Here is a 15101-nt window from a genome sequence, read left to right on the forward strand (position 1 = left end):
TTGCTCCTCTACCAGGAACCACAACACTTAGCCGAGGCTTAGCAAGCTCATTCTAAAGTAGCACAAGTGAGAAAGTAAAAAATATTTTAATCAGGAAAAAAAAAAATGTCATAAATTAGCCTGACATAAACAAGTAGTAAAGCTGTTATGATCAGATACACAGATACCAATGATAAGACATGATATGTATATTATTTGATTTTGATTGCTACATACAGGCATGGTCTCTCCCATGCTTTGTATATGCTCAATACATGGGACACAGACGTGGAGCAGCATGCCAGCAGCACAATGCATCCATTATAATCAACTGATGGCTCCCATGGCTCTTCTCTATTTTTATGTGGCTTGTCTATTTTTTTTCTCAATGTGCGGCTCTGCGGCCTTCCAACAGGTAAAAACCACATAGAACGGTGTAACAAACAAGTACAATCTGTTTACAATGGGTTTAATTTAATATCTCATTGTACCAGAGGCAATGTGATGCAGCAGAGCAACACTGTGTGGGTGCTTCTACATTTTACATTAAAATCAGTCAATTAAGTCAATGCATCCTGTGGTTAAAATGCTCCAATTAGTTCATTCAGAATCAATTAATAAAGCCTACGCTTTCAAACCCTGCATGAACACCTGCATTATCACTTGGTAAAACTCAGTATGTTCACAGTGAAGTTGGCAGCAACCACCCACTGCCAAGACGGAGTCTGTGTAGCAGGTAAAAAAAAGTTGCTCTGCCCCACCCGCACGATGCATCACGCCTGTGTCCCGACAAATTTTACAACAAACATAATGCTGCCATCACTTGAGACTAACATATCCACCTGAACCTAACATCACTTTGAGTCCACGCTGGTGCGCAGCCATTCCAACATACCTGTTAAAGAGTGAAGCGGAGCAAAGTAATACTGTGATGTCAGGAAATAATGAGAAGACATGTAGATTTAGAACAGCCTCGATAGCAGCGTCCATCTTGTCTATAGCACTCGCCATTGTTGTTATCACTCCTCATTAGCTTCAGTGCACCACTTGTCAGCGCTTGACAACAGCTTGACACTGGCATTACTCCTGTACATGGCGCTGATTGGCTACCATAAAACTTCAATTAATAGCCCGGGCTATTATTTGCTTAAATCGCTGAAGTCAACAGGCGTCTATATTTGGGACAGGCCTTTACTTCCTTCTACACAAAACTGTTGCTCAGCAAAGATTGGAAAAACATTCAAATTGTTTATTTGAGCCATGTATCAATATTAGGCTACTTGTATAAAACTTAGGCTTCGCATAACATATTATTTACAAATCATTCATTTATTGAGCGCTGGCGAGCCCAGATTCCTATTTGTCCAGCACAATATCCTGGTTGTTCCCTGACTGAAAAAACTTTGCCAGTAAACGTAATCGAGACAGCAGTTATGTTTCCTTCAAAACATATAGTGAATTAGTGCACACTGTAATTAAAAAGAGACAGGGTTGGACATGTAGCTCATAAACATGTAGTTCTTTAACCTCTGTTGTTTTATGATAAAACTTCTCTCAAAGCAAATAATAACAGGACAAAAACTTCACTCAGACTTCTTCTCAAACCACATTATCTCCATCATGAATGTGTAAGAGAACTACAATCAGTGCTTCCGTCCCACAATCTCACGATGGGGTGAGGGGACTTTAAAGAACATCTGTCGGCAAACATAAAGTGACTGCAGGAGCTGTGCGCTTGACATTCAACACCATGTCGGGTGGTGCAACCCATGTTAATATCCAACTGCCTCTCGAACATCCACCTAATTACGTCTGATTTCTCTCAGCACGCCCCTCGGCAACGTTAAAATCGAAGCATGAAGCAAAGACAAGTGCATGTTCTGCTCCGGTGGCTCAGGTTATGGGGAATGGAGGAGAGAGGGAGAGCAGCAGGATGGGAGAGTCTGTGCAATCACTCAGTCATCTGCACTGGATTTGCATAGTAACTGTAGCCTTTAGAAACCCATATAAATATCCCTTGCCTGCAACTTCCTGCCAAATTCTGCACACTCGCCTGAATTTGAATGATAATGGACATGATGAGGAAAAAGTATCCAGTTCTGATGGGTTATTCTGGCTCCCAGTGGTTGGCGTTATTGAAAGTCTCTTCATGGGTTCAGGATTTTTGGAATCTTGGTTTATTTATGAGAAAAAAAAACATCAGTCAACATTTCTTTTTCTGAGATGACTGCAGAAATGATTTTGAGAGCAGAAATGTGCTGGATTACAGTGGGTGTGTCGCTGGTCCTGTGTGTGGATCTGTAATAGAACTCTTTTTTTTCTGTCTGTATTATATATATAGACTGTTACACGCCTCAATAGTTTGATAATACTGAGTGATGGGCTTGCATCTGAACTGTCATGAAAGTAATTATACTGTAAATAACGTTTGTCTGTGTATGTATGTGTGTTTGTGTGTGTCAGAGGGCTTGACAGCCGAGGGCAGGCAGGCATGACATCAGATTTCTTCCTCTCTGCATAAGCAGCATTAGGGAGAGAGAGAGGGAGAGATTGGGGGGTGTTGACATATGATGCATCCTTGGCTGGATGTTGTGCTGTTGAGCAACGAATCCTTGCACCATAGAGGACATTTATTCAAGGATATTTTTTTGTTGTTGGGTTGTATGGGTTTTGTATGCAGCTACAGATTTTAGTTAATTCGTGGCTGTAGCGATGTTGGTCAGATGTTCGGTCCTCCACTTTCATCCAGACTGAATGGATGGAATGGATGGATTTAGTACAGTCATGGTGTGCAGAGGATGAATCCTCCTGTCTTTGGTTATCCCAGTGTTTTTATAAAACATGGCACCACCACTAGGTCAGATTTTTCAATTTTAGGCACAAAATCTTCTACGTAGATTCGCGTTTCTCAGAGCCTGCATCCCAGTGACTTTGGTGATCCTTTGACTTTTCCTCGAGAGCCAAGAGGTTAACATTTGTGGTCTTGAGTGAAACAATTTGAGGGATATGTGAAGATTAGCCTTCAAGATTAAAACCTTTTCATGTCGTAGCATCACCAGTTCAACACTTTCATTCATCCAACACTGTGGTTTATGACATTCCCATCATCCTCAGGTTCATTTCAGTAAACAGGTATTTCAATATGTATGCAGAATCAGCGGGTGATTGGACAAGATTTTGGTATCAGAAGTGTTGTGGTTTCCATTTGTAGTCTGAGTAGTGTTGATCAGGCATGCTTGAATGGCAGGTAAACAGTCTGTGTGGAGAGGCAGAATGCATTGGCCGAAAAGCAATCTCACATCCAATCAGCTACTGTCTGATGACGAGTTAGTTTTATATTAGTTTTTTTTTTAAAGAAATGTATCTGCATTCATATGCAGATATCAGTTAATAGAGATTAGCTGAAATGACCAGCATATGGAAGAGAAAGTCTCAGCCCAGCTATCCACTGACCACACTGGATCAGCCTTAAATACTGGCCCTCACCCTCAGAGGCTATATCATCATCAGATGATAGCCAATGGGTACCAAGATTGTCCTGAGGTGTACTTTCTCTTTAATGCTAATTAGCAAATATTAGCATGCTAACACACTAAACGAAGATGGTGAACATGGTGAAAAAGTGTTGTTATAATCAACAAGGTGAACCCAAACACTCAGATAGAGAGTGGTAAAAATGGGGTTTTATTGCGAGGATTATGAAGGTGGCTGCAGAGGATAATCTGGGGAATGGAGACTGAAGGAAGTGGGCTGATGGCAGGGAAGCAAAACAAGGTTGGAGAGGTTTGGCTGGCTGGAAGCATGGCAGAAGGACAGGCAGGCAAGTAGGCAGGCGGTGATAGTATGACAGCGGAAAACACAAGGTAAGTATTCACGAAAAAATTCACAATTCTACAGCAACCTTAAGCTTGACTGCACCACAGTGGTAGACTCAACGACCAGGTGAGGACCTAAGAGGAGAGCCGGTGTTTTATACTGCAGGTCTGATTACTGAATGGTCTTCAGGTGAGCAGCAGGGAGCAGGTGAGTTGAATAAATGTAATCAGGAACCCAGGAGAGTGAGGGAGTTGCCATGCCCACAGCACAGACACACAGAGAGACAGACAGGGGACAGAGGACAAGGAGAAACAGAGAAACTAGTGACATGGCCAGGGCCGTGACAAGTATACTGACTAAACATCATGTTAGCGGCAATATTTGTAAGAATAATGCTGCCGGATTATTAAACAACTCAACCAATATTTGCCCTTAACGGTGCTGCTAAGTGACTGGGGAAGGCAGCTAACGCTAACACATGAACTTGGCTTGTAGTTAAATATGACTAATAGCTGGTATCAAGTAATGTGAACATGGTGGCTCTGTGCTCTGAACCAGCATGAACCAAGATGGCAGTACTCTTTTCACATTGCCCACAACAGCACATAACCAGTTTTTCTGTTTTTTACCTTTCAAAATAAAAGACCAATCTTGTTACTCAGGGCATTTTGCTAAGAGGCCGCTCAACAAAATGACTCACAAAAATCATGAATACACATTTTCAGAACCTACCATGTAGTGATATGACTCTGGTCCTCAGTCGGTCTGTCTCTTTACAGCACAGCAGTTGCATTATAGAGCTCCAAGTGTCTACAGATAACGACAAAAGTTTGTCCCCCATTTCTGATTATCAATGATATATGATATATTGGAAGCTCTCAACGCTTATAGGATTTCCCAACACAGTGTCACATGAATGTCTCACGCATATTAAAAAACTTAAACTCGAGCAAATTCGCATCACGTCATTTGCATCGCCTGGTGCTAAGTCTATACACATCTTTGTGCTTGGTGTGTACAAACCTTTAGATTATAGATGTTAGGAGTAAAAAGACAGCTGTAATGGAGAGTTGGGAAACATCATATCATTTAAATATGGGAGTAATAGTGAACATCGCCCAAAAAGGGTCTATAAAAGAGCAAGAATTTTAAATATTGTTTGTCCTTTATGGTCTGAAAAATGAACAGCAGAATACCAGAGTCCAGGGGCTCTGTGAAACTTCAATAATACAGTCTTGTTTGTCACATTAAGTAAATAATACAATATGTTCCAACTCTTGTATCTTGCTGTGAGGTGGTGCTGTATCCTTTCATAAAGCAAACACATATGAACCACTTGTAATAGCATATTTAACAGCGTTAACCACAGTGCTGACTGAAGCAGCTTTAACATTCACGATACTGAACTGCTCATCTCTCCCATGTACACACATACTTTTAATGCAATTTTAGCCATTTTGTTGTTTGTGTTGGAAGTAGCCTGCTCTTCAGAAAATGATGTCAAGCACATGATGTTTCTTGAGAGACACAAGCCCATTAACCACCTGGCTGAGTTGGAGAGCACTGGGCTGATGAGGTGATGGGTCTTGACAGCAAAGGGAACACTAATTAAACCCTCTTCAATAGTAAGATAAGGTTTCCAGACTCACTGAAAACATCCTGTTTCCGCTCATCAGGAGGTTTTAGCAAAGGGTGTCCGACAACATTGGCTCAAAAATATTATTTTCAAGACCGGGATCACTGAGCACTGTCAAAGTGCTGTGTGACAAAAACATGATTAAAAATGTTTTAAGAAATATATAAAAGAAGCTGATTAACCTTCTCCCTTTTATCACACGACCATCTCCTTCACAGGTGCTACATGTGATTTCTTAAAATTGTATGTCGTCTTGTTCCATTTTGTTTTCTCCGCTTCAGCGTAGAAGATGCCTCAAGGAAAGGGGGGTTGCCTGTGAGCTTTGAGATGCAACGCACCGCCAGCACTCCTGGTACATTTGGTGATAAATGTGGCGTGGCAAAAGACCCCAGAGACTGGAAGGGATAGGATGGGTTCAGTGGTTGAAGCTTATGGCATGGCAATCACTCAATCTACGTGAGAGGAGAGGAGAGGAGAGGAGAGGAGAGGAGAGAAGAGAAGAGAAGAGAAGAGAAGAGAAGAGAAGAGAAGAGAAGAGAAGAGAAGAGAAGAGTATGTGGGGAAGAAGCTGTGCGGACTAAGTAAGGAGAGGAGGAGAGCAAAAAGAATACACATTGAGCTCTGTTTGGGGCTCTTTATTCCTTTGTGCCAGGAGAAAGGAGCTGTTTCCAGCTGGAAGTCACGCTCCCTGTTTTGTCACTCAGGCCTCTGTCTCCATTCATCACTAAAACACAGAGAGGGTCTGAAGCGCACCATTTGGTTCAAGCTCCAAAATGCTGCATACCTAAACATAAAGTGGATGCAAAATTATTCCTATATAAATGGTTACAGTTTGAACACTATATTGCATCTAACTGTCATCCTGGTTTGCTTTTCATGTGTGTCCCATAACATATTGACCACAGAGGCAAGGCAAGGCAAGGCAAGTTTATTTGTAGAGCACAATTCATACACAAAGTAATTCAAAGTGCTTTACAGAACAAGAAAATGCATTAAAATCACAATACAAAATAAAAACATAAATAATCATTATAAAATTAACTTTAAAAGAGAAGAGTGCAGATAAGATCCTTTCAGATGGTCTTAGTTTGCTGAGCTGTGAGGTAGAAGGACAGTCAGATGCCGGCTTGTAAAATGACTGCCTCAGGGCACTGTTTCCTCACCTCTGACGCTGATAAATCTCGTGTTGATTGAACAGTGTGGGGTTACTTTCGGCCTTTTCCTGGGTCAGTGTGCGGCCTGTGCTGTTACAGAGACATGCTGTGTCTTTTTGTGCTGCGCAGTAAGTTTGCCACCATCTGCTTAATTATTAGCATGACTGATGGAGTGTGGCGGCTGCTGACCATTCTGGGATGTTTGTATCATGGTGACTGGTTCCACATCCTCAGACTGTGTCTCTTGAGGTGTTTGACAAGGAAAAATAGCTGTAATGAGGAAGGTACTCAAGGGAATAGGCAGGTTAGTTCTGATTAACTGAGTCTTCCAACCCTTACAGCCACAAAGGTTGTATGTTCCTACCTTATGAAGATGACCTGAGCCTTTTATGAATTAATGCCCTTTCCGGTGGATGACAGAATAGCTTGTATATGACTGTAAGCAGTGGGTAAAGTCATGAAACAATCGCAGTTGCACCAACACTATGTGGTTAGGTTCAGGCAACAGAACTCCTTGCTTAGATTTAGAAAAAAAAAAGAAAGATCTTTCTTTGGCGTTATCGAACTAAGTTTGGTACCAACGTAACATAATGTGGTGTATTTCATGCCACATATATCAGATGCTACGACTTACTATGTTACATTGTTAAAATAACTCAACAATGACTTTTTGTTTCACACAGGACACAAACAGTGTTCTCCTGGGTCAAAGTCCTGTGTTTGTTTGACCTCCTCTTCCTCTCACCCCAAGCAGACTCACTCTTTATTCTATTCTGTGTCATCTGACTTCCTCATTTGCTGCTGGTATAATTACTGTGTAGGGCTGGGCTGGCCTGGGATTTTATTTTCAATCACAACTTTGGCTTCCCTCGATTTTCAAAACAAAATAATTGAGACAAAACATTTTGTGCCACATGACAAGTCCACCAATGTTACTCAGATTTTGTCTTTCATTTTGTAAATCAGACACACCCCTTCCCAGTGGATGTGCTCGGTCCCTCCCCCCAAAGTCCAAACAGAAGCATCAGTGCGAGTTGTGACGCATCACCTGTCTGATTGTTCTGAACTTGTAATGAGAATAAGAGCCACTGGTTGAGAGGAGAGGTAAAACAAACTCTGTGGAGTGGAAACACTTTGGTTTCACTGAGTCAGACTTGGGACAAACCACAATCAAGTGCAATCATGGTGTCACTGCACCACAAATACACAACCAGTTTGTCCCAGCAGTTTAAGGCAAGGCAAGGCAATTTTATTTATATAGCACCTTTCATACACAAGGCAATTCAATGTGCTTTACAAGAGAAATACGTTAAGATAAAACATTAAAGGAACAATAGATCATTAAAAACAAGAGCTAAAAGCAAGAAAATAAATAGTTAAAAACAGTGCAGAAAATGCATTTAAAAAGCAAACATAAAGCAAAAGCAACAGCAGACAAATATAAAAACAATAGCTACAGATTATCCTAACAATAAGTTACATATCTAGTTCACTGGTAAGCTGCAGTAAATAGTAATGTTTTAAGCCCTGATTTAAATGAGTTGACAGTTTCAGCCGACCTCAGATATTCTGGAAGTTTGTTCCACAGGCGGGGAGCATAGAAACTAAAGGCTGCTTCACCTTGTTTGGTTTTGATCCTGGGAACACTGAGTAAACCTGTTCCAGATGATCTGAGGGGTCTGGATGCTTCATAACGTACAAGTATATCAGAGATGTATTTAGGCCCGAGACCATTTAGTGCTTTATAGACAAGTAACAAGATTTTAAAGTCTATCCTTTGACACACAGGAAGCCAGTGCAGTGACTTAAGCACTGGTGTAATGTGCTCCACTCTCTTGGTGTTGGTGAGGACTCTGGCAGCAGCGTTCTGGACGAGCTGCAGTTGTCTGATTGATTTTTTACTCAGGCCTGTGAAGACACCGTTACAATAGTCCAGCCTGCTGAAAATGAAAGCATGAACAAGTTTTTCTGTATCTTGTTTAGACAGAAATTCTTTTATTCTTGCTATGTTTTTAAGGTGGTAGTAGGCTGATTTAGTAATTGTCTTAATGTGACTATTGAAATTTAGGTCTGAGTCCAGAACTACACCAAGATTTCTGGCTTGATTTGTAGGTTTTAGTGTCATGGCGTCAAGGTGAGCACTGACTATTGATCTTTGTTCTTTGGGGCCAAAAACAACTATCTCAGTTTTTTCTGTGTTTAGTTGTAGAAAATTCTGGCACATCCACGTATTGATTTCGTTAAGTTTACTCAAAGTGGTGTATGACCAAAAAGGACAAAAAGCACAAAAAGGTAAAGGCCCCTCTGCCCCACTGCATCACAGTCTTTCAATTTGATTAATTTATTCTCATTTATTTCATTGTTTCTCAGTTCAGTTGTATTCAAAGTTAGAAGTTAGAAAAGAAACACCAGAGTTAATGTTCAATACATGCATGATGTTCTCAAAGCCAATGAATAATAGTGTTAGTAAGTCAAAATAATCGTTTTTTGCAATAATGGAGCAGCCCTACTATTAGGGTTGCTAGAGGTTGCTGCCTAACAATAAACATAAATATGGATCGTAATCACTCCTTGTGTAGATGACCTACGTGGAAATATTTTGGAGGACAGTTTGGATTAACTACAGTGCATGCACATTACAGTACATGTTAAAACCCATCACCTGAGATTGTAGAACTTGGGTCAAAATTCAGGACCTCTGATTAAACTGCTCACTGCATCACAAGGATATTAAACATGAAGAAGCGTTTTACACAACAGCTGCATTTTAACTATGCTTGTGGCAATCAGCCAATTGTTCAATCACTTTGGTCAAGACTGAAATATGTCAACAACTATCAGATGGATTGCCATTAAATCAAAATCACTCTGTTTTTTGTCTCCAGTGTTGCCATCAGGTCAAACTTCCAGTTTGGCTACTAAGGTTTATGACCTCAGCCTGTACTTTTAGTTAATTGCCAATCTGCACATTTTAGCATGCTGACATGATAAACTAGAATGGTGAACATGGTATAAAGCATTGCCACTGTGAGCATGTTAGCATTTAGCTCTAAGTCTTGTTACCTTGCATGTGGTGAAGGATGTATTCTTGAGTCTCATAACTGTGGTAATTTTAGAGTCTATGCAGAAAATAAGTATACACTAGCATAATGGTAATTCTAGATATGGTGAGCCAAACTATGCAAAATGCACAGACAGCAGTTTGCCAAATATGAAAAGACGGAAATGCAGCATTTATTATTCTGTCTGCGGAGCTTATAGCAGCTGTAACCTCAACAAAGGACCTTTATAAGTAAAAAGAAGGGCTGAGATAGACCAAGTTACCACTGCTGTTTATGAGATCCATTTAGAGTGAGCATCACAAAGTGAAGAAGATTCCAGTCAGCCATCAGACATGACTGATAGTTATATAGAATTGTATTTCTGAATAGTATTTTTGTAGAATAGAAGTTAAATCAAATGGAAGACACTGCCCTCTGCCCTGCAGCACTCAGTGATTTTCAGGTCTCTGCAGAGTTAAGTCCTGTGGCTACAGTGAGGCTGCACTGTAATATGGCACCACAACATAATCAAAAACATCTATTGATTTCAGTTAGGTCTGTATGTGTGAGGGAGTGAGTGGAGGCTAAATGACCGTCTTCAAACCAATATTCTCTTACAGATTGTACACAAATGTATTGGAATGACAGCAGTAATGGTCTGTTTGTACTCCAGTGATGAATACAAATTCTGTATCACTTGGACGCCATTTCAGATGGGACAAATATGCGTCACAGCCCTGTGTTTTTGTGTGTGTGCGTGTGTGTGTGTGTGTGTGTGTGTGTGTGTGTGTGTGTACTTCAGGCAGGGCTTGGCAGGGTATGCCGTGCAGGCAATTAAAACTGCTCATTAATGCTTTGTTAGACAACACTCAAGCTAATCCCATCATATGGCAGGCAGTGATAAGGGCATTTGCTTCTCTCACTGCCTGTCTGTCTGTCAGTCTGCTGGGAGCAGATATGCTATCAGTAGCCAGTTGTAAAGGTGAACAGAGGGAAAGCCATGAAGGCGCACTAATAGTCTGATTTTGGTCAGCTGGAGAAAAAGGCACCCTGGTTGAAGGAAAGCACTACACTAGATAGCCTTAAAAAGTTTAGAGTCTGTGTAATAGCTGCATATGTCTGAAAAATTCCTCTAAATTAAATGACAAAATGCTTTTCCTTGCTGCCTGTGCCCTCTAGAGTGACACATGGAAGCATTAAAGCAGGTTCAATCTGACGTCCCTGTCAGCAGGACATTATTTATCTGTCCCTTCTGAAACCCAGACCACCACTGCTGAAAAATAAATCATATTATGACATGACATGGTAAGTGTTTGGTAAGGTTGAAAGTGACTTTATTAGATTTAGGGAAAGAATATAGTTTGGATTATAATACGTACTTTATTAAAGGTATAGTGCCGTAAAACTTCAATTAGTAGCCCGGGCTATTATTGGATATTACTTGTAAAACAATTAGGCTGATATAACATATCAGTTATGTTTTATGTTATGACACTTGTTTCACAACACCTGAGGATGACACCACGTTATACATAACCCTGACTAATTTTTATGAGAAAAGAAACTTTAATTATTTTCAAAAGTGGCCCTTTGCTGCATGTCACTCCCTCTCTCTCTCCCCTTTTCACACTTGTCTGTCCTATCCATTAAAGGCGAAAATGCCCCAAAAAATATCTTTAAAAAAAAAAAAAAAAAAGTGGACCCTTGTGGACCAAATAAATATGAATAACTTACCAGGTGATTGAGGAATGGACACATATTCTGACTTTATGACAGCTTCAGAGGAAGGGAGTCATCACATATTTTTTCATCATGCTGGTAAATCTGAATAAATCACGGTCTTCTCTGGTGCTCATGTTTTCAGCAGAATGAATAAGCCAAGCTAATGATGTGTAGCATCTCCATATTTACAAAGGTTTAATCTCCTGAGACCTCAACTTCAGTTTGGTATGTATTTCTAATTTCTCCTAGCTATTTTGGATCACTAGGCCCCAGTAAGTATAAAAAAGTAGACATTGTCAATGATAATTAAGTCTTAATGTCTTCAAACAAGTACTTTCTAATTAGCAGCATCTTAGCTTGTTACTGTTGCTAAAATTGGACAAATTTGTTGCCATATCAAACTACATACATTTTTAATCATACTGTATATAAACAAGTTTCAACCATAAAATATGATCAGGTTTTGGACCTTGTCCACTTTTGTGTCAGTATCGGCTGTAGACTGACTTAGCAGAGATGGCTGCCATCTTGTTTTTACATGGATTTTACCACTATATGGCACAAAAAAGTGTCCACAAACGAGGACAACAGGTCTAAGTTAAGTAGAATGAAGTATAATGTAAAGTAAACCCAAAATGAGATGTCCTCTTATGAGGACACAAGGTCTCAGGAGGATAAACATTTATATTTGTATGTGCAATCTAAGCAGCTAACTAATGTCAGTTTGAGTGGGTAGTCAACAATCCAATTTTATACACCCAAAGAACTTCTATTAAAAAAATGAACAGCTTGTCAACCAGACCAGGCCTCTAATTGAGACAGGCCTTTATTTGTCAAAATGTGTAGCTACACCAGGCTAGTGAAAGGGACTTAGCGTTTAACTGGGATGAGGCTTTTACTGTAATTGAAGTTTTACGGTATGCAGCTTTGTTGGCAACTGTTTGTAAACTTGCTCACCAGCAATAGTGAAAGTGAAAGCCAACCCCAGATTCAGTCTCATTTGGTGTTTCACCTCGCTGTATTTGCATATTTACGGTGCTATGTCTCTTGGATGTGCGCTGCTTGGTCTTGCACCTGGTTGGGCCCTTATTATAAAATCCTGACCTCACATTAGTGCTGTGACGGTACACACTCATAAACATCCCACGCACAGAAAATGAGAAGGAAATAATGAAATGTGTGTCTGCAGAAAACTACACAACCCCACACTTTTTTTTTTTACATGCTTATGTGTGTGTTCTTGTTTTTTGTAAGTCCCACAAGGTAAATTATAATAATTATATTAATAAAAATGAATAAAGTTAGTTTGTTTTCCGAAAACTCCCGTTAATATACCCATCCAATATCATATCCTGTCTGCTGTTGCAGAGTCAATTGCATAACCTCACTGCATCTTTCACATGAAACAACCTCTGGAAAAATACAGCCTCGCAGCTATAAGACGAGTAAACAGAGAATTTTTTTTCTCTGCTTTTTTGGCCCATTGTGCTGCGCATGTCAGCGCCCAATGATTGTGATGCGGTTGGAGAGTGTGCATGCTACTGGGAGCCTTGGCCAAGCTGGCAGGGAGGGAAAACAGATTACCATTTCCACAGTGTGTGTGTTGTTGGGGCCCTCGAGCTGACTTCTGAGCTACTACTACCTCTGCTAGACTGGAGCTGTCAGAGCTGTTCCGCTCATGTCTGTGTCATCAGCACAACTAACACTTCCACTACCGCCGCATGCTCAGATGAGCAGACGCAGACTTCTATATATGCATACTCACAAAGACACGCTAAATCACATGCATGCGTGCACACAGACTCACACATGCTCAAAAACACGTAGTCATCAGTGTGACTGAGGATGTGTCTGACCAGGTATTAAATCACCCACTCCCTCTCTTTCTAAACTTCTCTTGTGCACTCTCACACACACAAACACGAACACACAGACACACTATTCAATAACTTGCACCAGTGGTTTTCAATGATTAGAAATTAATTAACTCTCAAAACAAAGAGATACTTACATCCAAACACCTGAGATTCACCAGAGACTTGGACTCAGAAAACACGCTGCTGAATGCTGTGGCACCAAACAGGCAATACTTTCCCAGAAGTTTTGCTTTCAGGAGACACCTAGAAACATGGTTATAAACTGTATTTGTCTACATATTATTTGCTGAAAGTTGTAGTATGTCACTCGATTGAAATCATCAATGAAATTTTTATGTTTACTGTGATAGCTAGGTTTCATTTTTTTCTTCTTTTTTCTTCTTAGGCAAATTTAAATAGGCAAGTTAAGGGGGATGCCATCCGTCTTGCTGGCAAAAATAAAATGTGTCCTCTTTGTTTATCTGCCATCTCTCTTAAAGGGAAATTTCGGTTTATTTCAACCCGTCTCCTATCGTCCTAAATTTGTTTCAAGTGACTAGTGACATAGAAATAATAGTTAGCATGTTAGCCGTTAGCCTAGATACAGCCGTAGCGTCAGACCTGTTAAAACTTAATTGAACGGGCATACCTTCAAGTGCAAAGTTAGTCCACTAAACAAGCTTTTTCTCCACAAAGACCGCCTCATATCGTTAGGATAAATGTCAGAGAATATATAGAAAACGACATGTAAACGTATTGTCTTACCTTACCAGTGTGCTGCCATGTTTGTTTACCATCTAGCTCTGCTTTCCAAAGCGCGGCCCACAGTGACGTGGGAGGGAAGCTGCGGCTGGTCAGTCCTTTGGCGATTCTCTCATAAGTTGGCCCGTCCTTCACCGTCCCCGTCATTTGACGGTTAATGGCCTCTTCATTTGCGAGGACAAGGAGGGCGCGTAATTCCTTGTCTCCTCAGTTGCTCATCTTTACAGTGTCTGTCAGGTTTGCGTTTCCCACTTGCTACTAGCTGCTCATTCCTGCTATCAGCTGTTTCCTGTTTATCCACCGCTAGTGGGTCACATGTGCGGCGTCATCAACAGCCCCTCCCGTGGCAGAAGGGTGCCTCATTCTTTTTAAACCAAAAAGGATCTGCCAATATGTTTACCCTATGCGGCGGAAAATTGGGCATCTCGGATCAACTCGCCATCTCTGGCTCTGTGTGTCTAAACGCTCGCAGCTTGCCGGCAAAACGGCGTAATATTCGCCGAAAATCTGGCAGTGTAAAGGGGGCTATAGACTCCTGTCCCATTGTCAGTTGACTAGACGGCTCTGCAGCAAACGAGTTTGCCTTTCTAATTTTGTTTTACTGTTGTGTCACATTCGACATCAATTATAGGCTAGTAAAAACGTTACAGGTATTACTTCTTTTTCATATCTCTTACTTATTCAGTTTCCTTCTCAAACACGTTGCTGACTAACTTGGATCGATGTACGAGCGCTGCTTGGGTGGAAAGGGAGAGTATTTTATGGTGGTGCGTCATTTTAACTCGCTGGTGAAGGCACTGAAATTAGCACGTCCACCCTGGAGTTGTATTTCCATCACTGCCGATCAGAGCTGGAGCTGATAAATACCTGTAACTATGGCAGAGCCATTTGACTCAGGTGTGAATGCTGATTGTAACCTTTCCTATTACATACAAAAAGCCAGATGTTAGCAGATGATGGTGGGTTTTTTGTGCAATGGTCTTGGAGAGATGAGATACAACCGTTGGAAAAATAGGTGGGAAAAAGTAATTTCACATGGCATGTTCTATAGAGGGAAAAGTCGACAGTGAACACAGAGCTTTTAATTAAAAATGCACTTATCTTACATATCTTACATTCTTCCCACGGGCAGTTC

Source organism: Epinephelus moara, chromosome 24 (assembly GCF_006386435.1).
Source record: "Epinephelus moara isolate mb chromosome 24, YSFRI_EMoa_1.0, whole genome shotgun sequence".
NCBI classification, from domain to species: domain Eukaryota; kingdom Metazoa; phylum Chordata; class Actinopteri; order Perciformes; family Serranidae; genus Epinephelus; species Epinephelus moara.